This window comes from Onychostruthus taczanowskii, unplaced genomic scaffold (assembly GCF_017590055.1).
Source record: "Onychostruthus taczanowskii isolate IOZ18803 unplaced genomic scaffold, ASM1759005v1 scaffold33, whole genome shotgun sequence".
Classification (NCBI taxonomy): Eukaryota; Metazoa; Chordata; class Aves; order Passeriformes; family Passeridae; genus Onychostruthus; species Onychostruthus taczanowskii.
The window spans coordinates 2,703,257-2,728,458 of NW_024500683.1; the positions used below are offsets into that span (position 1 = coordinate 2,703,257).

The window sequence follows — 25,202 nt, forward strand, 5'->3', positions numbered from 1 at the left end:
CCGCTCCGCCCCATTGGCTCCGCGCGGGACTCTCCGCGCTCCCCGGCGTCCCATTGGTCGAGGCGCCCCCTGCCCCGAGCCGATTGGCTGAGCGGGGCGGGATCCCCTCCGGCGGGGGGGCGGCGCTCGGGCGGGGGCGGCCGCTCGGTCACCTGCGGCCGGGGCGGCCCCGCTCCGCTCCGCCGGCCCCGCCGGGGCGGCCGCGGCGTCACCGGGAGCGGCCGGGAAAAGCCGGAGAAACAAAGAACATGGCGAGGGGAGGAGGAGGAGCTTACGCCGCCCCAGCCGCTGGGAAACGCGCTCGGGGGGCGTACAATGCCCGCCGCGGGGCGGGTTCGCTTCTCTCCGCCCCCTTTCCCCGCCCTTGTGGCCGGGCTGGCGGGGGGCTGGGGCGGAACGGGACGGGACGGGCTGAACGGGACTGGATTGGACTGGAGGTGGCCGTCGGGAGTGGGGCCGCTGTTTCGCCCAGAGTGGGAAAGTTGTGCGGGATCCGTCCAGGTAAGGAGCGGGCGGGGGTCCTGGGACACCTGCGGGCCGGGCCGCGCTCCCGCTCCGCCCGGGGCTCCGGCCGGGGCCGCAGGTGCGGCAGGACGGGCGGCCGTGCCCGGCGGGCCCCGCGGAGCCGGTGGGGGTCAGGCAGCCACCGCGTCTGGAACTTTTTAGGAACTTGTAAGGCTGTCCGCCCTGGTTGTCTCCCTGTCTGGGGAGAGCCGTCGCCGTGCGCTACCCCGCGGCACCTGGCCCCAAGCCTGGCGGGACTGTCAGGGCCGGAGCGGGAACCTCCGAGGAAACTCTTGCGGAGTTACAGTCCTACCTGTGGAGAGGTGCCGAGGCCGCTGCCCTTGTGAAAAGAAAGCTCTCCAACCTATTTTCTTCTGGCGTCTGCACGGAGTGCGGCTGGTTTTTCTCAACTCTCAAATTATTCTTTAGTTCTGGTCTTGAACAAATATTGCTCATGTCAGAATGATTATGGTACTGTTGAGAGGCCTTGGTCGGGATTTTGATTCTTTTAGTTTGTACTGACATGGAGACTTTGTTGTTTTTCTTTTTTTAAAAACTTTTAAACTAACTAATGATTTGAGCATCCGGTTTGAGGGGTAACTTAAATAAATCGTACTAAGCGTTCAGCTTCTTGGCGTTTGTTTTAAGATGTCTTGAGCTAGTTAGCGAAGTTTGAATTTTCAGAAATGTATAGAGATGAAGAGATACATCACTGGGCTGCCTAAAGTCATGATTAATGTGTTCATAATTAATTCAGTTACGGTCCCGTCCCCTCCATCCTCCCCCAGATTCACATCGAGGCAGCTCAGTTGCATATCAAAAGCCTCTTCTCATTTTCATTTAGTAAGTTATTAGACTTTCAAACTGTTCTTGCTCCTTTTTTTCTGACTTTGCTCACACCCTCAACAATTTAAATGAAATTTTGGGACAAGTGTCTCTGTGTACTTGCTTAGATACACGTAATAAAGACAGCTTAGTGAAAGAAAAGCCAGGAGCGTAAATAGCCATTATTTTCTATCAAAGGTTAATTAGTTATCATCTTTATATCTGCGCATGTGAGTATAAGATGGGTAAAATTTTAAGGTGAAAGTGCACAACAGCTCTGGAAAGTACTGTTACACATTGCCCCAGCTTAACAAGAATATCTCTTTAAAATGTGTTGACATTTAATTGACCTTTGAAAGTTCATTCTGTTAATCATACTCAAAGCACTAAAGCTATGGTTGACTGATCTGGTGCTCGTACATTCAGCCGTGCTCAGCATATAAATTCTGCAGCATAATTGCTACTTATTGAGCAAGAGTTTCTTTTCTTCTCTGAAAATGAGAAAGTTTTGCTTTGCCTCCGGCTGGGTGCTACGGGTAGAGTTGTGAGTCCAAATGCTTTCCTGCCATCAGTTGTTGTGGCGGGTGTGGCCTCCAGCCAGGCAAGAAATTCCTTTGCTGAAACTGTGGTTTTTTCCTTCCTGAGGCCGCACATAGGGCAAGGTAACCTTGAAGGTTACTTCTGTATCTACTTTGAGTCAAAACACAATAGGTCACTTTGCTTTTTGTGTTTTAAGCTCTTCTATATGCCAGCTGTTTGAATGGAGAAGGCTGAGTTTAAAAAGTTTGATTGCAGAAGATAACTCCCCTCTCCCCCTCAAAAACTTGGTTCTTAAAGTCAAACCTAATATACCTGTATTAATATGCATGCTACCATTTTATGGCTGTTGTCCATAGCTTTGTTGTAACTCAAACTCATACAGATACTGGGAATGGAAGCATTACTTATGAGCTCACTGTCAAAAGATCTGGATAAATATTAATTTTTACTGGGTTCACTTTCTGTATAGATTTCCCAATGAGGCTAATAGTTGGTAATAATTTTTGTGTGTTGAGACCTCTTCTGTCATATAATGAATTTGTAAGTCTGTCTGTTGCCTCGTGAGAAATGAGGGAAATGCTAAATGTTAAATGCAGTGTCAGTGATTCCTAATACATCATTAGCTCTTTGCTGTTACCATTGAAAACTAATTAATAGCTTTTAGTCATAAATCTACTTTCAAAGTTAGAGACCTGGCATTGCTGTTGTAGTTTTCTAAGCTATTTTGTCAATGCTGCTTTTGTACTAGAATCCCCTTCCCCGAACTGTGAAGACAGATGTGATGTTCAAGGTGCATTTGCAGCCACGTAACTGCCCTGGGATTGTGTTGTTAGGAGCTGTTAAAGCCCACGGAGGGAGGGGTTGTCATCTGTGCAAGTATTTTTGTCAGGGCTCTGTCCACCAGTGCACAAGTGCTTTGAATACTAAAAAGTGATCCTGCGGTTGAATTGTGTTTATTTTAGTAGAAGAGATACAAGTACCACATGTGATTCATTTCACTGATTCTTTAGAAAGCTGAGTGAAGATAAATGTGCCAAGAGTATGTCTGTACTTTCTGTACAGTTGACAAAAGGAGGAGGAAAAGTATCCAGGGTAGCTTAAGGGCTGGAGTGTGCAGATGCCTGACCTGCAGCTGCCCTGATGCCCATAGCCCAGAGTTGGCACCCACTTTGTCTGTGGGACTTGCAGGAAAAGGCCATGCCAGGTGTCCTCTGTCACCTCAGAGGACAACAATCAGAGCCTCAGGGACATGTAGAGAGAGATCTGCTCTTTAGCTTAGCTTTTATAGAGGCTTAAGTCTCAAGGGTCTAGCTAGGTGAAGGTGTCAATCCATTTGTTATTTACAGTTGCAAACGCTGTCCTGGAATGAGATGCCTGAGCAGGGTCCCCTTTGCTGAAGGGTCATCTTACTGGTTTGGGGGAGTGATTTGAATGTGGTGGCTCTCCTGGGTGGCAGAAGCTCCTGGACTGAGCTTCTCCTGTTGAAAGCAGTGGTCAAAGCATGGATGGCATCAGCACATGGGCACAGGCATTAAAGTGGGAGAGTGAAAACCAAGTTTTGAGTTGTGCCTAAGACAGGCCTAGAGGGGGATTTAAACCTGAACTCTTCTTGTCCTGGTGTTTGCATTGTACGAAAAGGATTCTGGTGCAGCTGGTGTATTCCCAAACTTCTTATTTTATTGTTGGGATAAAGGACAGATCTGGAAGTTTCACATTCTTGCACTTCAGCAGTTGAGGAGCAACGGGGTGACCGGGGGATTTGAGAACCATGTGGTGGTTTGGACGTGCAGTATTAGTTCAGTCCGTGTTATGAAGGCTTCAGTGTTGGTACAAGTACCCACTGGCAGGAAGCTGTGTGCTCAAAGGGTAGTAGCAGCCAAGAACGGATGTTTAAAGTTTTAATAATATCTAAAACTTTATCAGGCACCCAAACCATTGAGGGTGAAGAGGGAGAGAGTTATGAAGGTGATGGTTGATGTTCTTTCTATCTGCATTCCTAGACTACTCTGAGGAGGATAATGTGATATCATTCTCTGAAGATTATGGCATTGCGTGAAAGCAGTGTAGCACTGGGCCATAAATTAACAGGAACAGGAAAAGCTCATTCTTAGCTCCAGTTTATTAACTCAGCCATTTGCATATGTAATCCTTTGTACCAAAAACTTGTACTGTGTAAATATATCTTATACAATAGCAGCCTACCCCACCAAATTGATTTTTGTGCAGGAAAGTTTCCCCTTCTCTTTTATATTCAGGTGTGTAGAAAATAAGTTTTACATTATTCTGTAAGACTGCTTCTGTCTATGACACTTCATGTTGAATAAAACACGTGATAATGTGTTCTTGATCAGTGTTAGATCCACAGATGCTTTTCCTCTGTAACCATTTGAAATTTTAGAAGTATGTGTTAGAGTGCATACATAGACAGGTTCAATTGCATTTTAACATACTCACTGGTGAAGGTGAGCCCAAGCCATCCTAATGTGACATACCTGACATAATCTCAAGGGGATTAGTTGTTAAGACATTTGAAAAATAAAGTCAGGTCTTGCTTCAGTGTTTTTCCTTAGTGACACATGTTCTAAATTAAAGCTTTTGCAGCAAGTTGATTATAAACTTTCTCTGAGTCTAAGCAACTGAGAGCTGTTCTTGGAGCTGTCAAGAGATGTAATCATAGCTCTAATTTTTAGCTGACTACTAAATCTATGTTTATCCACCAGGGATTTTCCTCACTATTGGGTATCTGAAAAGTGGAGATTTTTTAAATAGAAAAAGGTTTCATATATGTCCTGTTTCTTTTTTTGTTCCTTTTCTGTAATCTCTGGGCAGGTATTTCTGCTGTCAGGAGTAAAATGCAGCTATACGACCTGTTTGCATCTGTGGAAAGCTGTGTGGGGGCAGCATTTAGGGTAACTCTCTGTGACTTTGGGGTGAAGGTGAGGAAGAAGGATAATTCTAAGTTCCCAATACCTGATATTAATCAGTAGGGGTTTCTTCTCACTTTGTGCCCTCTTCCCACTAGTCATTTCTCACATGCAGCTCTATTTCAGCTGTTCCAGAAAGGGTCACTGCCTTCTCCTCTTGCAGAACTTTGTAGTGTGTGCATTCTTTGGCATGTCAGCGTTGATTGCTGTGTAGTAGTCTTTTGAGCACTTTGTAGATTCCCCAGTGTCTTAGCTGGGGCATTTATGCTGGTAAGCCCTCTCTTCTCTTGCTTCTCTGGTCAGTCTAATGCATTCTCCTTGCTTCTGTAGGACTGCATTGTACCTCTCTTAACTTGGGCATGGTTTTTTTTTTCGTTTTTTGTCATGTGCTTATTAGTCTCTTGTAACTTCTGCTTCTGAAAAGTTGGGAGGAAAGACCTTTTCACAGTGATGAGGATACAGGTTAACATTAACAAGATTCGGGTTCATGGCCCTGTCAGTATGATGTCAGCATTTTATCTGATAGGTCAGAATGTTTAATTTCAAACTGTGGGAACAAGCGAGTGTTTAACTACTGATGTTCAGCCTCATTCTGTTCCCTCATTTCGTAAGCCTGGTCACACCCAAGAAAAGGGGAGGCTGTTGGAAATAAATGAAGAATGGGACTTGAATAGGTGTATTCCCCAATTGGTATGTGTGCAAAGTATAGTGCATTTGCTGCATATGAACTCTAGTTTTGTTCTTTAAATGTTGCTGTTAATGTTTTTCATGGTGTTCTTAATAAAGTTGCTTTCTGCACACTTTTAGTGGACGTTTTGCTTCATGTAGTACCCGGTAGTTCTCTTTCATCTAGAACTAATTTCTGGTAATGTTCAAGTACCTTTGGGACGAGAGTAATCAATGCATTGCACAACCTCGTTGGTAAGGATGTGTAAGCTGAAGCCTTGCAGACTCTTCTGCAACACCTGGGGCTTGTGCAGTTCACTGTGGAGCACATTAAGTTGCAATAGCGTTGTGGTCAGAGTCTGTATTTGTTTTGATCCGCCGGAGATGAAAGACAAACATTATGATTGTGTTAATTATTTAGAGAGTCTTTATGTTCCAGTTTTGTGTTCGAGTTCTGAATGAGGGAAGGAGTGATGGGAAGTAAAAAATGGCCTTCCCTATGTTTGCACGGTGTCTGGGATGGGTGCAGTGTCCTACCTATAGGCAAGCAGAAATGATTCCTGCATTAACAAACTGACCCTGGAATTGGAAATATGTGGGTAAACTTGTGAGATGGAGTCACTGGGCTGGATTGGAATTAAAGCCCCTGCTTTTCTCAAGAGTAGAGCAGAGTATGAAATAGTTCCCCAGGGATGTGACTTCAGCACAATTACATGTCCCAAATAAAGGAAATAAGAAATGTGAGTTAAGAGACAGTTTGCAAAATACAGGAGGAAAGTGTTCTAGTTCTTGGACAATGTTGGGGCAGAATTTTGTGCTTGAACATGGTTCTCATCAGTCCAACATATGTCTGCTCCTGTATGCAGGGATCTCAGGTATGTGCCATAACTGTAATGTGTCCCCTGTGCCAGAGGCTTATCACTGCAGCTGTATTTTGCCTGTGAAATGAACACTACAGCTGAATGAGTTGTAAATGCTGTAGGTATTTTGTTCACACTGTTAAAGCTAAGTAAATCTTTACTAAGCTTGGAATCTGTTACGTTCTGCTCCCTTGGACAATGCTTCTCCCCTAAAACTATGGGAAGTTACTACTATTGGAGACAGTTTTCTGGTCTATTATATGCTCTTTATTATTTTGCTGACCCAGTACATGCTCTTTGTATTTATCTGACATGGGAAGCCACAAACTTAATGGTTCTGCACTGGGAGGTGACCCAGCCATGCATAGTTAGGCACAGTTTCAGGCTGGATGCTGCACCACTTGTGGAACAGCAACTGGCACGACACTTGGCTCTGCCGACAAGGAGAGAGAAATGCTTTGGACCAGGTGGGTGTTGCCCACTTCTGCCAGCTGATACCAAAGAACAGTTGAAGGTGTTGCATCTTCCTTTGTGGCCAGTACTTAAGATTTGCAGGCTTCACAGTGATTCCCTCATGACATTGAAATGGAGAAGAGTAAACAACACTGTACTGTTCACTGATGCTACAGCAGAGCATAAATAGTGCTCATACTCCTCTTTAGCCTTCACTTGTTGCTGCAGCTGGTTGGTGGAGATGTGTTTATCAAAGGCATCTTTGTTTCATGTGGCACATCAAGAATGGGTTCAAATACAGGTGTCAGGAGTGCAAATTGATAAATAATGTTTTGCGTATATGCATTTCAGTTAATACATCCTGCACTTCTTTTGCTTTTGTGTGCTCATAGCTTAGATTTCAGAACTGTCATGTGTGTATTCTCTCTCTGCTTTAAGTTGGTTTACTTTAGTTCTCCTTATTTTGTTTTTTCCTATGCTCTTCTCAGTCTCTGTTTCTTTGGGTTTTGCTTAATATTGTGGTTCTGTCTTGTGTATCTGTTTGCTCATCTGTCTTTGGGGAGTTCTCTATGTCCTTCTTCCTCTAGAATGATTGCGTGAATAAATTCATTCTTCTCCATCTTAAAAGCTCTGGGGATTGTGCTATTCTGAAATCATGTTAAATCTGAGATTGAGTATGTGGTTGGTTTTGATTGTGTAATCTGTAATTTCTTAATCTAATAAATGAGAAGTCGTTATGCCTACCTCTGGTGGGAAATTTAAATTCTTCAGTGTTGTTTCTGAATACTTACGCTGCCTTAGCAGTTAACCTTTATCTACATGAATGGAGAGACAGCTGCATTCAGCAAGCAGTAATGTGTCACTTTAAACACATTCTAAGTTTTAAATGATGGCACCAGAAAAGGACACGGTTGTAATAATGGTTGTTAGAAGCTATCTGACTTCTTGCAGACAGTCCTAATAATGAGAACTATGCGATCTGAACTTCTGGAATTACAATAACTTCTGTTCATGTATGTGATACAGATTCCTGGAAATCTGAGGAGCAGACTTGGGCGGGCGAAGAATGTAATTCTCCCCGGAGGTGTGGGTATCTCTTATGAAGGGGACTGAAGCAGGATCAGCTGATATCCAAGAAGTAAGTTCTTGGGCTTTTTTCACCAGATGTATTGCTGATGAAGGGCACTGTAGTATTCATTCACTTGGGTGGATTAGAAGCTGATTAAAGTCTTTAAAGATTAGACATTGGGGAGGGAATTTTGGGAAGAGGCTCAAGAAAACTAGGCACTGCATGTTGTTCATGGTTTTACCAAGAGCTTTGACATCTCGTTCCCAAATGTTTGGCTGTTTTGTGTCTCGTTTGGTGCGTAATTTCAACTGCTTGTCTGCCACTGCCTTCTCAGTGCAGGGGGAGCCTGCTGCTTTAGACATTTTGAGCTTAAATGCAGTTGGGAGAATTGGATTCATCTGCAACAGTTGGAGATACTCATGCTGTATCATAACAGCTGTGAACTTGAGTTCATATAAGTAATGTGTGCTTAATCTTCCTGTGCTGTCAGTGACAGGAAGAGGAGGAATAATATTTTCCCATATTTAATGATGATCTTAAAGTTTTTGACAAGCAAATTTGAAAATGTAAACTGTAAAGCAAATTAGGAAATAATTGCCATGAGTTAAGCTTTTGCAAACTCTATGTAGCTTTCAATTTGCATTTTCATCTGTTGATATTCCAGTGTTAATATGATTAAAAACTAATTTACCTGTCTGAGTTACCCTATCACCTTGTCTATATGGAAGGTAACAGAAAAGGTAGAGGCTTTGTTTTTGGATTCTAGCAGCACTTGGCAAGTTTTGGTTTAGTTGCTTTGTTTGTTTGTTTGTTTCTGTAGTTATTTCTTTGTCACCAATAATCCATTTGTCTGACTCAGAAGTTTCTGGGGATTGAGAGAAAAGCAGTGGAAAGCTTTTTATTCACAGAAACAGGGCTTAAGTGCTACGGTTTGCCCTTTTCTCCTTCTGGGACATGAGCTATAAATTCATGAAGACATTGAAATGTTCAAATGTTGTTCCTTTTGTCTTACCTGTATTTGACCTGTTCAGGTATGTTTCACCTTATCAAGATCAGCATGTATCAAGTCCTGTTGATGGCTGTTTGAGTCTTGGGCACTTTCTTACTAAACAGCTCTGTAAGAGTACTTTACAAATTAAATATCAGAGTAGTAAAGACAAGTCATTGCCTTCTCCTGCATAACAATCATACCGTGTGCCTCACAGTTTTAGAGTGACCTTCTTTTGACTTTGATACACATATAATCTGTTTGTGTTTTTAAAACAGAAAGGTAGCCATATATGGAGTGGAACTGCATATGGTTGCTGATATAATTTACTTAATCTAATTATTTCCATTTTATAGCCTTCCTATATTTTCTCCCTTTAAGGTGTGGCTATTGGGCCAGTATATTTACAAATGAAATGATAATTTTAGTGTGATGAGTAGGTGTAATTAGGCTGAAATACTTCCGTTCTGCAATCAGTATTTTGCATTTAAGTGTTTTTTTGTTTTGAGTTTTTTCTGTGTTTTATTTTGTTTTGTTTTGGTTTTTGTAGCTATCTATGTGTATTGTTTTACAAGGCGATTTCAGTGTATTTCTTAGCTGGCTTGTGATAAATAAGATGAGACTTGCCAAGAGAGGAACTCTTTTTCTTTTTTTCCAAAGTATTGTTATAGTAAATATATTTTCTTACGTCCTGTTCCTCAGTAGATCTCACACAGGAAAGGCCATTACCTCCTCATTTTGCCAACTTTGTGTAAAGTTGGGGACCTTACTGAGTTTCATAGCTTGTTATGATTGCTCTTCTAAGGGGAGAGGGTGAGTGGATCCTGGTGTGGTATATAGATGCCAAGTGCCAGGAATTCCTGGAATGTAGAGTTGTGCAGCGATGATAAAGTTTGCTTTGTTTCCTTAGTGACTTGACCCATTGAGAAAATGTGATTCCCTAGGAAGCTTTAGTAGCTCGAAGTTTATATTGAATAAAGGGAACAGCCCTGTCATAATTCTGCTTGTTTTCACCTGCTGCCTGAAAGAGTAATTTTCTTAACCTTAGTATAGAAAATATAACCCTGAGATTTGAAAGTGATTTATAGAGATCCTTCACACTTACCAGTTTGAGTAAATATGCCACAGGCTTCTGCGTTCCAGCTACAGTCTTTTCATAACCTGCTCGGTTTACAGTGTGGTAATTTCATTTGGGGGTAAGAAAGTTTCAAGGAAAAGCACCTTCTAATTAGAGTGATATAATCGCTCTGCTTGCCTGCTGTGGTTTCATATGACTTCAGAAAAATAGTTGAGTGATTAATCTTTAATTTTCCCCATCATTAACTTAATAAGGAAATGGGAGATAGAACAAAAAACAAACAGCAGAACTGTACAACTGAGCCGCTGTTATGCCAAATCTTTTGGGTTTTTCATTTGGTGAGAAATGCCATTCTGCCAACTCCATGTGAAGTGCAGCAGCAACTGGTTAGCTCAGATAATTTGTAGAAATCTTTAACTTTATTGAAGCCTTTGCAGAGCTTGCTATACAACTTCCTTCTTCCCCACAGTCCCCTGTGGGCTGGGTGGTGGGGTTTTATTTAGAAGCAAATATTACATAAACTAACTTCTAATATTGTATAATTTCCTTGCACCCACTTTTCTGAGGGAAGGAAACCATCCCAGACACTTCAGTGAAATTCCCTTAGGAGGGTTTGGTTCTATTTTTGTGCCAGTTGCTATCTTTAGTTGCTGTGCTGATAAGTGAACTTTGTTGTAGAGTAGTGTTGTTTTTATATGAATGTAACAGGATTGGTCAAGTCTCCTGGAGAACAAAACCAAATACAACAGTGGAAGCAAGTTGCTCTTTTTGTACATTTTTATTTAATTCTTACTTGGGTATAAAACAGGCAACATAAGACTAGAAGTGTAATGCTTGAATAGAAAATATGCCTGGCTGTTTGCAAATGTTCCTCTGGAAGTTATACTTTATTTTGTTAGTAAATACTATAAACACAGTCCGGTGTACATCTGTGGGCAGCAACACAGCAACAGAAGTTGTGGTAGATCTTAACTAACCTGCTTGGAGGCTTCTGCATGTTAATAATATAAAATAAACAGCCAAGGAATGTGTATTGCTGTTGACAGTGAGCGACTGTAAACATCCTCGACTGGAAGCTGTGAAGCAGCAGATGGGGCTTTCAGTCGGATGTTTGCAGCTGCCAACTGCCACAGACGTCAAGAAATGTTTGACACCTAAAATATAGCTGTCTGTTTCAAACTTTTATTTCATTTATCACAGGCATACGAATTAGGCCAAGTTTCTCTATATACTGCTTAATCTTTCTTGTGATATCTGTGTCTTAATATATATAAATCATCCAATCTCTGTTAGGAAGAATCAAAAATGGAATCAGGTTTTATTTTTAACTGCAAACTCAGTTCTAAGTTTTCAGAGTTGCTTGTTTGTACAGGTTGCTTGGCTTTGATTTTACACTCTGCTAGAAAGTTTTCACAAGATTGTTTCACATTTTCGTCATCTCTCCAATGGTTAATTTAGAATTTGAAGTGCTAAGCCTTGTAGGAAGTAATCACTTAAAGGACTTCTGGAAACTAGAAATTCACCAGTAAGCAAAACTGGGGGGGGCGGGGAAGGGGAAGTATTAAAAATTTAATTTTCCTGGAAGAGGGCCAACCCTGAAAAATGATGGGGAGGTTAGCCATGTGTCTGGCTTTATTCCTGATGTATCATGGCATCTCAGCTGTTTGAGGTTCAGTGATCCTCCCCTTCACCCTCCCTTGTAAGAAAAAAAAAAAAAAAAAAGAAGGAAGTGCTAAAAGTTGATTCATACTTTTCTAGAAGTCAGTTGAGGCAATTTCAAGATTCCAGTCCTGCGAATTAATTATATGTGTGGGTGAACCCTGTTGCTAAAATAACGACCATAAGAGATAGAGAACAATTTATGTGATTGGTACACTACTTAAGGGTGATTGCTATCATACCAGAAAAAGAGCAGTGAGGTTGTAGCACATAACTGATTAAAGTTGATAATAAAAGCACTAGTGAATTCCTTCTTGAGAGAACATATAGAAGATATGTATCTGCTTGGTACATGTGTTAAGTATCTATGCTTTTGGTAAAGTCAGTTGTGTTGTTAATTGTTTTTTTCTTATTGTCAGTATCCTTTTTTCTCAAATATGGTTGTGTACATGTTTGTATAAAAGTATGAGAGGACATAATCTAAACATTACTCTGTCCCTTTATGTTTCACATAAGATACAGATACCCAAAGACTTTCCAGACTTTGTGACTTCTTTTGTCTAGGAGTTACTGTCCTGGTCAGAGTTCTTAAAAAGCATTTTTGTCATGTAGGTAGGTAAAACTGTATCTGCAATATCAAAACCCCCATATTTTATATTTGAGAAACTTCACTGATCTATGTTTTGTAAATAGCATTCAGTGAAGATTTGTTTACTTGTCAGGTTCAAATTATATTGTATTTCAGTAATGCTTGAAGGTCCTCTTAGGATTAGCATTGTACATCATCTTGCACACTTCTTGTTCATAATAAGGTATGAGGTCTCCCAAAAAGGATTTGCAGTCTGATTCAAGACCAGTGGCATCAAAGTGGAATTTAGATGATGTGGGCAGACTCAGAAGAGGAGGGCAGAGGAATGGGCATTTTTAGTGGCTTTGAGTTGCTTGCTAATTAAAATATAGGAAGACAGAAGACGTATCTTCTTAGCCAATTATTTATTTATTTGGCTGTAAATATCTTGAAAGATGATAGTTTACATGGATAGTATATGGATTTGAAATTAAGACAGACACTGATGAAGCTGTGATTTTAGGTTGATGATTTTTTTCTCTGCAGATGGAGCAGGTGAAATGGGCCGAGATTTCCAAAAGCCTTTTCTTGCAGATCTAAGTGACATGGAAAAGCTTGTAGTGAACTCAGAAAAAGAAAATTCAACAAATTGAATTTGACATAAAATAATGGCAAATTTAATTCAGGGCCAAGGTAGTTGCTCAGGTTATGGCTTTCATGGGTTGTAGAAGTAGCTGAATTTTTGGAATTCATGGTAGAAGAAAAATGGGAATTACAGGCAGCAGGTTACATTTGTAAATGACAGAAGTGGGTGTTACTGCTGACAAAGTAGAACAGTAATGAACAGAGTTGTGGTTTAACAAATAACAAGTGGTTAGAGGAGTCTTTCTGGGCTTAAAGCTGGCTTTATTGAAAACCACGAGAACTTTTTAAGTGAACTTGTTATGAAATTTATGAGACTTGGATGCACTTGAGAAATGCCATCTAGGCAGAGGATTCTTGACATAATCGCCTCAGCTGGAAGGCTTCACAATAATTTTGAAGAGGATTGAGCAATAGGAAAAGACTTGCATAGGCAGAGTATTTAATATCAAAAGCATTAAGTACCTCCTGTGAAGATTTACATATTGATAATATTTGTGCTTTGGCAGGAAATTCTTTCAATACCCATTCTATTACTCTTCTTCCTGAATTACGTACTGTCTCAAAGTTCAGCATGTTTACTCTTGGAAAATGTAGTAATATGTTGGGACTGTTTTCTTCAGCCTCTCTAATCACACTACATGGACATGAGTTTTCTTCATAAAAAGCAGCTTCAGACATGTAACCTGCTCTTCTGCCAGCTACCTCTTAAAAACTGCTAGGGCTAAACTTCAGAAGAATTTATGGTTTGACCCTGTCTGGATGCCAGGCACCCATGAAAGCCACTCTATCACTGCCTTCCACCACTGGCTAGGGAAAGAAAACAAAACAAAAGGTTTATCAGTTGCTAGAAGGATAGACAGAGATCACTTGCCAAATATTGTCACAGGCAAAACAGAGTTGACTTGGGGATATTAATTGAATTTATTACCATTCAAAATTAGAGCAGAATAATGAGAAATAAAACAAAGCTTAAAGGCACATTTTCCCCAGTCCTCCATCCTTCCCAGGGTCTACCTGCTCCCCTGTAGAGGCAAAGGGAGATGGAGCATGGTGGCTATGATCAGTTCATCACAGGGTGTTCCTGATGGTGCACAGGGAGAGACATTCCCCTGCTCAAGCCTGGGATCCCTGCCATGGGAGACAGTTCTCCAGGATCTTCTCCAACGTGAATTGGATTTAAGTTCTTCATGAACTGCTCCAGCATGGGTCACTCTTCCACAGGGTGCAGTCCTTCAGGCACAGCCTGATGCATTGTGGATTCCCCACAGGGTCACAAGTCCTACCAGGAAAACAGCTCCAGCATGGGCTTCTCTCTCCATGGGTCTGTGGTCCTTACCAGGAGCCTACTCCAGCACAGACTTCCAGCAGGGTCACACATCTTTTGGGCTTCCACCCACCCAGGTGTTGGTCTCCTCCATGGGCTATAGGTGAATCTCTGCATCCCCACAGAGTGGAGGGCAGTCTCTGCTCCAGTGCCTAGAGAACCTTCTCGTTCTTCTCCACTGACCTTGTGGTGTTTGCATAGTGTTCCTCTCACATGTTCTCACTCCTCTCTTCTTTGAGCCAAATTATTTTTCCACAATAACTTCTTTTCCTTCTTAAATATATTATCATGGGGGACTACTGCCTTTTCAGACTGGCTTGGTCTTGGGCCAACAGTGGGTCTGGCTGCCACTGGCTTTGCCAGACATGGGGAAAGCCTCTGGCAGCTTCTCACGGGAGCCACCCTTTTAGTCTCCACTGCTGCAAAAACCCGGCCATGCAAACTCAATACAAGAGTGTTAGAGCAGTGGCCCTTATTTTCTCTCTGAAATAGCAGCTGGCTGCTAGCTTTGTCTTACCTTAAATATTGGTGTATGTTGTCTTTCCTGGTACTTGTTGAGGTCACCGTCTCCTTGAGGAGAGGGTGATGTTTTCAGGCCCTGGCTTTCAGATTTGGGTAGGTCAAGTCAAGCCCTCTTCACATATCTACGGAAGGTATTCTTAAAAAAGCTTCTTCACTCTCCTGCACTGTTTGAAAGAGAAGAACAGGTCTTGTCTGAGGGGTCTTGGTTTTGACTCTGCACAAGTTGTGTCTGCCAGCCAGGAAGGAGGGAAGTAAAAGAGGAAAGTCAACCAGCCCTATTTACATCTGCGTGTTGTTTATGGAAATCATCTTTAAAATGACAGGGCAGCTGTTGGAAACGGCCCAATCCATCTGCCTACATATGCACTTGTTACGAAGAAAATACAGGTGATAATGTGAATGGAAAGCTTTCAGTACTAAGCTGCTGTTCCTACTCAAGCTGCACTCAAAACTGTATATTGTTCAGATATGTGCTTTAACTCTTTGTTTGAAAAGTGAGTGTTTAATTGCCCTGTTTCTTGAGAATTTCTCTTTGTTTAATGCCTATTTCACATACAATTAACAATGTGCTTGTGTTGTTTAGAAACAGAATAAAAGATTAACTTATTCTGTATCACTGAAAAAATCTGAATTAGAAAGGATGAGTTTTTTTGAGTTGAAGTGAATTGAGTTGAATTTGACATATAACTTTTTTTCCTTTAAGCAGTAATTTATAGATTAAGATGCATGAACACAATTTTTTTTCTATTGTCATATACAGGCTCTTTTGGTTTTTTCCTAAAGTTTCAAATAGTTATTATGAAACAAATAAATGAACAAAGGATATGGGAAGGAAGCCACGTGCCATGCAGTGACATAGTGTTTTTCCAGATGATAGCTTGAGGCATCTTTTTAGCTGTGGATGTCAGCATAGCTGCTTTTATTTAACAATGCATCTCTTGATTTAATATGGATAGCCAGCATTTTCCTCCAATTCAGGCTTCCTGTTATTGGCACTTGGATTTTTCTTGTGAATAAATTGGAAATACTTTCTGTAACTTTGTCTTGTGTTGCTGAAGTGTTTTTTCTTCTCCCCTTCCTTCTACATCCTTTGATTAAATACATACCTCCTTTCATAGTGCAGGGCGTTGAAATTTAACTCAAGAACTTCTGCCTGTAGCAAGGCAAGACTAGCAGTGGAAGAGAGGGATGTTGCTCAGAGCAGTTTTTTTGCAATCTTCTTTGGGCATCCAGGTGTATTTCAGTCAGTAGTATGTCTTTGAGCATCGACCTGGAGGAACTCTGAGCCATTCTGTCTTCTTCATTGCACTCCTTTTGCAACTCTTCTTGTGTAAGGACAGAGGACTTGCTTTTAGCTCTCCAGGATGCTGTGCAGAGGTCTCTTGTCTCTCTGCTTTCACCATATCACTCATCTCTTTGCCTTTCCTTGACTGACCTTTATTCATTAGATGCAACTTAAACTGCTTGCTTTTGTCTTCATCACAGCCTGCACATGAAATAACTCCCACATCCAGTTGTTCTGTAATGCTGTTATTCTCCATTATGGATGGACCTGAACTTTTTCAATCCTTTTCAAACCTTTTTTCACTGGTCTCAGAAAAAAAAGGTTAGTCAGTCAACGACCTTTTTTTAACTATTTTGTTCTAGTAAAAGATTTGGGAAGCGTTTGTGCACTCTGCTGAAGGCAATAGGCTGTTAACAGATGTTCTTGCAGTAATGTTTGCAGTACTCTTTTTTCTCTTGCCCTCCTCACTTTCTGTATACTTAGAGAATAGGATTAATATTTTCATATTGCAGTGTTGACTTTGCAGAATTGATAGCTGCATTTCTGATGTGTGCTGCTATTTCTGGGGAAGCTGCTTTGTTCTATGCAGAACAGTGAAAACATTTTACTTCAGAAAGATTTTCACCATTCTGCATAATAACTTGTGGATCCTTAATGTTCCTTTATATATATATTTTTATATGTGTGCTTGAAACTAACTGTATTAAGAAGTTACACTATGCAAGGCTGATATACTCTGCCTTGTGTTTTTATTAGTGTGTGTGTACATATGTGTATACACACACACACCTGTATCATAGAAGGAGGAGAAAAAAGAGGCAAAAGAAGCTGTGCAAATGGCTTGGGTTTTTTCCTATCCATTTTCTAGACGTGCATGCTGTGTGGAGTAAACCAGCCTTGTGTTCTAGAATTTCTTAATACAATTAGTTGCTAGCATTCTGCCTGTAGTTGATGACATTATTGAGTAGAATATGTGCTCATCTGAAGCTCAGAAATTAGGGGCTTAAAAAAATAAAGCAGCTGAATACTTAGTCTGCCTGCATTAGGTACAAATGCTGCTGTTCCTTTAGAGCAAGGATCTTATTCGTGTGTCAGCAGTTTAATTTATGGAGGCTAGAATGATCTTTGAAGTTCTTCTATTTTGATTGTTAAAAGCTACATAACCTTAAAGCCTTTCTAGATATCTGATGTGATTCTGGGATTCATAGCAGTGATTAATTCTCTAACTATAAATGTTCCTCATCAACATCCTGAAAGGTTTTCAAAACATGCAGATGAGTTTTTGACAGCTTAAACTAATCAGTGATGAAATGGCAGAAAGCAAGTAAATGTGTCTCACAGGCTATCTCCTTGAAATCATACCTGCTGTGAGGGGTTTTGGTCCTTCATTTGAGCAGTGATGTCCCTTAAGACACTGGAGCCAGTAACTAGAGCTTCTGTGTAATGCAGTGAAAGCAAGGAAACTGGCTTGGGTCCTAGATTTACAGGGCAAGGGCATGACCCACCTAGGAGCAGAGGGAAAAGCACATAAAGCATGGCTCTGCTGTGTTGGCACAATGTCCTATCTGCTAAACCTTCTACAGCTCTTCTGAGAGAAACTTGAATGTACAGAAGCATCTTCAGAAATACTTGAAAGACACAGGTCAGACTTACTTGAAATGGCTGTATATATTCTGCAGAGCTTGTTAGATGAGGCCCAGGGCTATGACCCTGCAGATGTACAGTTCTTAGCAAAGGTGGCAGCCATTGACAGGTCAATAATACAGGTATCAGTGAAGTACCTCAGAAATGCTTATTTTATGAATATATAAGCTTCTTCACAAAGAAACTAATAGGAATTATTAACATTCTAAAAATAAGTATAGTCATGTCTTAAGGTGAAGTCCACTGGAAATGTAGTTTCTCTGTCCCACAGTTGGTCAGAGTGGTTGTCATTACCTTTGAACACTCTGTGGTATTCTAATTGTTTATTGAAATTGAGCCAATATTCAATTGAATACCAATTGAAAAGTGGTAGGAAATAACTATGATAAGCATTCATATTGTTGAACTTATTACAGCTGTGTTGCTGTTAAATATATCTGAGCTGCACTGTACGAGGTTTACATTAATGAATAAGGAGAGGCTCTTTTACATAACAATTTTATATGTTTTATTTTAGATATGCATTTAGGAATGGGATAACTTGTCCCCAATTGCTCTGTTTGTTTCTTTCCCTTAGCTTCAAAGTAAATCTGGGATTACTACCTCAGGTGTGCGTATCTGTGCTCATAGAAGTCCGTTTGTAGTCAGATGAATTCAATATTTTTTCCTCAAAGGAAGAAATTCAAAAGGTAGAAAGCTTTTGAACAACACAAGGGGAAAGATGAAATATGAACTGAAAAAGTATAGCACTTTTGAATGGCTTACAAAAATCTTACTAGTCGTGGAAAAATCCATAATCAGGGGAGATAGCAAAGATAAAATGTCTGAGAATAGAGGTGGAAATGGTGCTTTAAAATATTCTTTCCCTTCCTCCTGCCACAAGAAATCCCTAAATAGATGTCTGTCAGCTTTTATTCCATGAATATAAATTAGCAGATAATGAAGCAATGTATAAAATTAGTAAGAAGATGTCATGGATAGAGGCAGGACAGCTGGACAGTCACAAGAAAAAAGAAAGACTTTTATTAGACACATAAGGATTTTAATGTTGGTGCTCATGATCAGGTAGAAGTCAAAATTATATAGTAGTGCTTAAAGACAATACTCTACAGACTTGTCAGGCTTGTGATTAAAAAAGCTGGGGCATAGTCAGATACAAATGTTGATGGCATTCTTTCAACTTTAGCAATCCAGAAGAATGTTTAACAGCAGTTATTAAAATAGGACATGGCTTTGAAGATGGCAATAACTTGTATCAAGGAATATAAAATACTCTGTGGATTGGTAATCTAAAATTAGTGCACTCCCGATTACAGATGGAAACTAAATAGTACCAGGGCTTAACTGGGTGAGTAGCATTTATGACTGCTTATAGAACTGGTTGACATGGTCAACACAGACATATAGACAGCTTGACATGGTTTTGGATAGAAATACTGAAATAGGACTTGGACCAAAGTTGGGTAGATCCTACCAGAAAGTGGAACTCGCTTGTTACATTGTCAATTTATTTTATTTCATGTTAAATCAGGCAGATTGATAGCCTCATACAAACACTAGCCTTTATGATATTTTCCATTATATTGGATTTGGCAGCCCAAACATCCTGATAGAAAAATTGAAATATTAAAAAGTTTAGATCTGTTAAAACTATGGGTGAAGAATAGTCACTGAGTGATAATGTTTCCCTGAGTTGGAGAGTGGTAGGCTTTGATTCTTTTTTTTCCCTTTTTTTTTTTTTTTTTTTTTTTTTTTCTCTAGAGAAATCCTTAGGTATTCCTGTTAACATGCAAGTGAGTTAAATATTGGAAAGGTACAATAAAAAGGGAACAGGTCATGTGGTAGGTTGCTTGTATCTCTTAGGAAGCAAGGTGGTACCGGTCACCTTGAATGCAACCAAAATACATGCATGTACATGTTTAGAAACCAGAAGTGGAGGGTATATTTACATATTCTCCAGGCTGAATTATAACAGTGAGGAGTTAGAAAAGTGACACTATGTAAGACTAAGTGGTATTTTGTACTTTTTTCAAGGCAGTATGTGCTTTGAGGATAGGTGAACCATGGCTGTGACCTAGTACATAGTTTCTGTTTTGGAAAAGGGAAAGCAAGGTTGCTGTCTATTGCAACGCAGTGGGCAGTGTCAGGAGATGGGGGAATAGAGGGAGGCATGAAGAATGAATGTCTGGCTTAGCAAAGAAAAAAAAAAAAGAAAAAACAAGCTAGTGAAGCTGAAAATGTGGAATGGACAAGCATGGGAGAAACAGTACCAAAAGCTTGAAAACAAGTGCTGCAGATAACATTTTTGAAATACTTAAATATTTTCAGTCGGTTTTCTGTGTTGAGCAGTAGAGCGTGACTCTGTCAGGCAAAATATGTCACCAGTGTACCTCTGATGCATCTGATCAAAAGCATTCCTGCGTGCCTCACTGACAGGGTGGAAGCAGAGCACTGACTGGCTCTGTGGGGAGTGAATGGGTGGACAACAGCATGAGTGGGATCAACCTTTAAGTTAGGGTGTCCTAAAGAGATGTACCTTTGTGTCCGAGAGAGAGAGAGACTGGATGCTTGATGTCTTCTGAAAATCAAGCCTTCAGAGGATTCATCTCCATGCAGTCAGCAAAGAATGCTAATGGGTTGGGATTTTTTCCATAAAACATGGTTGTACTCTTTTGACCCCTAAAGAGAATTGTCAGCATCATCTTATAGCTTGTGTTGGATGGTATTTTTGAGAGGGATAGAACTTGGCTATATAAAAGCAGCATTTTAAAAGTGTCATTTTAGAGTTCAGAGAGTTGGCTGGTCTGAGACCTGAAGTAGCTGCACTATGGATTACTTCTAACGCTGAGCATGCTCTATTGCTATGAGCTGAGGTTAACAGATCAAATTCCTAAGTTAGTCAGTCTCTGATTCATCTTTTAAATGTTGTTCCAGGTCTTCAAAGTAAGCCAAATTCTCTCCAGCAACAAATAGTTCCACTTCTCTGAGAATACTGAACAAGTAAATAAGTCCAGCAAAACCTAAATGCTGTTTGGCAAGACGGGATAATGCTGGAAACACTTGCCAAAATTGACTTGGCAAAAGCTCTTCTGTTTTCAGTAGATTTGGAATAGAATCTGACAAGATCTCAGCTCTCTCTCCATGGGAACTATGTGACTCTCCTAAATATTCTTACTATTGGGTGGATTGTGTGTAAGGAGTATAGCTATAGAAGCACTTGGATGCCTTTCTTGCACAATATCCCTTATCTCTAAGATGTGAGAAATGGAATGTAGCTACATTAGCAGAATCATTTGGATGCTTGTTAAATAAATGGGAAAGTGTGCCTGTAAATATGAAGGGGCAATGCTTTCTCCAGTGTTTCAAACTTAATAGTTGTTCTGTCGCAGTCCGGCCTTAGTGAAGGTCTGATTTCTGTCAGCAGAGCACAGTCAGGAGGGCTTCCGGGTTAACAGCCAGCAGATTAATATCTTCCTGTGGAAACAAATCCCAGCAGATGGAAGAACAAAAAAAAAAAATAGTCTAGGCCAGTACCCTCCAGTGTATTATTTTTTTTCTTCTTCAAGTTTCTAGTGGTGCTTGTGGTAGCACAAATACAGATTAGATGCTACTGTTTCTGTTTAGACTGTTGGCTAACAGGGGGGAGTAAATTGTTTGGGGCATTAGTTAAATTTTCCAGGCATATGTAACAATATGGAAAACAATATTTTTACACTTTGTGCAAACAGTAAGCAGGTAAAGAAAGAGGAATAGATTAAGGCAAACAGATGCACAGGGAGCAGGGGATAAATAAATGGCAGTCTAAAGAGAGCAAGAAAACTGCAATAGAATTTGAAAGTTGTCATGGCCTTGTTTCCTTTTCTATTTATTATTGAGTTTTGAATTCCTGACCTGACTGAGCTGAATATTCAGGCTGTAGCAAGATGCTGGTGGTGTCACTGATGATGCCTAAAATGGATGTTCAAAGCAATTTAAATGCTAAAAATTAGACAGGATCTCCCTCTGGAGGTCTTTAAAGGCATCTCTGTCCGTGAAGAGAATTTTGTACTTTTTTTAAGAAACACTGCATCATTTATTTCCTAAACCTTGGAATTATCCTGGATCAGGTAGTTGCTTCTACCTCACCCTGGATGTTTAGTGGAAGCACAATATATGACAGAACCAGACTGGTCACTGACTGAATTGAGAACTAATCTGTTCTGTATGAGTGGGTTTTTTTACACCATACTGAAAAAAAGTTGGTTAAGGCATTTCATGCAGACAGATTAAATAGAAGGTTTTGGCAAAAAGGTTCTGGTCTAATCTTCTGGCAAGTGACTAAGGGATCTAGGGAAGAAATTAAATTTGGCATCTTCTTTAAAACATCGGACCCTAAAGAAGTAACTGCAAAGGCTAAATCTCTTGCATAGCCCCCAAACCACGGAAAGGAGCAGCCGGAGTATTCAACAAGTGATAGCTATATTCTTATCAATTGTCAAAAGAATAAAGGATGCATTCTGTTCATGATCAATGAAGGACGTTTAAGTTTTATACCTTTGCACCAAGTTTCTATGCTGTCTGTGTTCATAGCTGGTGAAAATGTCCTTGGTAGAGTGTTTGGGGTCTGGATAGTAGCCCTCTGGTCACGTGCCTGAGTTAGGTGCCAGCTAGGATCTCTGAAGCATTGGTAAAAATTGCATAATGCTTATGGATGCAAGGTTTACAGGAGAGGCAACTGGAACTGAGGAGAAATTGCCAGGACATTTAACCTGACAGCACTTACCTATGTCTAGGTACCTGAATTACTGAAAGTTTAATTCTACCTTAAGTGTCTTTGTCTTATTCTTCTTGAATCTGTAAATAGACAGGCATATCTATTGGGGTAAAACCTGTGTAAGAAGTTCTCAGAAGAATCAGGATTTTGCCTGAGAATGTCAAAATGGTGTATTTTTTAACAGATTCATGCAGTGTGACGTTGTGGTGAAGTGTTGACAATGTTCAGAGATAATCTGGCATTTCATTCCCAGAGTAAGTCTCTTTTCCCTTCAATAAGTCTTTCAGGATTTAGTATGGCTTCTATTCTCTTTGAAACTATATTGTCCCTCCTGTCTGCTCTCTAATCCACATGGATGTTTTTCTGTAGCTCTGCGCAGAACATGTGGGGGCTTTGTAAAGTTGCTAACACTGTGTTTGTTCTCTACTATCTGACAGCCTTAAGACAGGAAGCTAAAGGGTTTCAATTTCAAGATGGATCAAGTGGAGCATATTGGAAACCTGTAAACAAGAAGTCTGACTCCCCTCTTTTTCCCCTTAAGTCTGCACCATAGCAACTATCTATACAGAAGGATTTTGTGTCTTGTATGAGGAAATCTGTAAAGAAGCCTTGTTGTTCTTTTGTTCATTTCTATCACAAAGATATTTTATACAAATATATCTGGTGCTGTCCTGGAAGGTTGGGTGTTTCATTCCTGGGAGGAACTGACTGCAGATAGGAGCTTTGTTAAAAGATGTTTTTTTTCTGTTACATTTCCTTCCATGTCAGCATGCTGAGCTGAAAATCCAATTGTAAAGGAGATGCAAACCCATAGTGAAAAAAGCATGCAAGTTGCCTAATCTGAGCATTCTACTCCTCATAAGGAAGATCTGCAGGTTTTTCACATTAGTAAAATGGAATTAAAGTGGTAGCCTTAGGAAAAGGAGAACGTGAGTGTTTCAGTACAGCGTCTGAATAATTAAAATTGGAACTTGACACATTTTTGCCTCTGGCATTTTGCAGTTGCTGCTTATGAGAGCAGTGTTTTTTTTGAATGTTTCGAATCTTCTGTTAGTATCACTGATGTAAGACTGGTTCAGCCCTTTTTCTGCCAAGTGGACATACATTGAGGGGAAGAAGGTGTGCTTCTTTTAAGATACAAGCAGAAAGCTGCAAGCATGTAATAAAGGTATGAAAATCATCTTCCTTGCACTAGTGTTGGCTGGACTCAGGTCTAAGCCTGTCGACCACTTTTCTGTGGTTATATATGTCCATTTTCTCCACTCCAGCTGAGTGTTTGATGTTTGTGAAGGTGATTGTACAGCGGGGCTGAAGCTTAGATATCCCTGCCTGGGTACTCTCCTTGAGATGCTCACAGTTCGCCTTGTGTTCACAAGTGCTTATTGTCTGCAGCTCCTCTTGACTATGTAAGTGTACTCATTTACTCATAGCTAAAACAGATTTAATATATTTCCAGAAAGGGTAGTGGTGCTTTAAGTCCTTAGATTCCTGGCACTTACTCTCTGGAGCCGTGGGATGCGGGTGATTAGACTTGGTCATATTGTTGGTGCTTCTCTTGCAGAGAAGTTTTCTGAGCTGATGGCAGTCTACACTTGCTGGGTGTATTGACTTAAAGGTAGTGTCACATGCATTCTCCTCCATGAAAGCTACAGAACAAGAAAATGCTCCTAATTGCATCTGTGGAATGTCTGCTGTCTGTTTCGGATTCTGGTGAGGTATCTTTCTTCCTAGAGATTCAGCAGCTCTTAGTAGAATGTGTACAGATGTGCTAAAATTGCATCATGAACTAAAATCAGTTGTGACATCCATCATATATTGAGAAATAATTTGTGCTGAATTTCTTGAACTCTTATGGAATATCTTGCAGAATATCAGTTTTCTGCTGAAAAGAACATCTGAAGATATACATCTTCTAGTTTGCATTATAAGCATTAAATCATCACTTTGATTTGATTGCATTTTGGCTTATATTGCTAATACTCTTTAATTTGCTGGAATGGATTTGTGGAACCCGTTTTCTCTTCTTAGCAGAGAAATATCAGATGGTGAGACATCATTTCAAACCTTTCTTTGAGGTGACCAAAAATATAACTAATGTATCTTGAATGCAATTATGCTTTGAGGCTAGTATATATTACAGGTTTTAACTGTGGTTTATGTCTGCTGTTATTTTAAGCCTCCAGACACTTTAAACAAGGAGGAAAATATTTGTGTTTTAGAAAATGAGGTGTGTGGTTTCAGATCTCCTCACAGAAATGACTGTTACAACAAATTCTAATGCAGAAGATATGTGTCAACTTTCTACCTTTCCAAAGAATTTGAAGACACATGATGTAAAATTGAACATCATCAAATCTTCACTTCCACATTTACCACTTCAGAATGAAGGACTTTTTTGTTTAAAAAATTAAAATCTGAACCCGACTTAACTTTCAATTTCCTCTTTGGTTCCTCTTTTAGCATGTCTTGGCACTGCTCTTGTGTTGGCAGGAGATGTCACTTCGCTGAGCTCTAGGGAACAAAGTTTCCTTGCACTGGCATGAGCAGCATCAGGACAGATTTTTTGTTATGAGGAGGGTGTATATATTACTATGCTTCTAAAATTTGGGTTTTGGCCTCTGGTGAAGTGTCTGATGGTGATGACAGAATCATTTCTGATACCATCCTGTGGTAACCTCAGTGCAGTTTGTGCAGCCCACTGGAGCTATGGGCAGGCAAAGGTCAGTTGCTGCAGCCTTGGAGAGAAAGTAGAGTATGCCTAGCTAGAAACATAAGTCAGGCTAGGAGGGAAAGTAGTCATCATGGTTTTTTAATCAACATCATGAGGTGTTCTCACTATTTTACATAGCCTCCTGACTAACAGCCTGTGTGCCACTTGCCATCAGCCCTCTCTGG

The 25,202-nt window shown here is 40.4% G+C and overlaps 1 long non-coding RNA gene across 1 annotated transcript in view; it reads left to right on the forward strand.

The window, feature by feature from the left end:
* Nucleotides 1-199: 199 nt before the first annotated feature.
* Nucleotides 200-25,202, forward strand: part of LOC121339089 — a 35,842-nt gene continuing 10,839 nt past the window's right edge. Inside the window, exon 1 of the long non-coding RNA XR_005953136.1 lies at nt 200-501. This is a non-coding gene — a long non-coding RNA (uncharacterized LOC121339089). The remainder of the gene's footprint in view (nt 502-25,202) is intronic.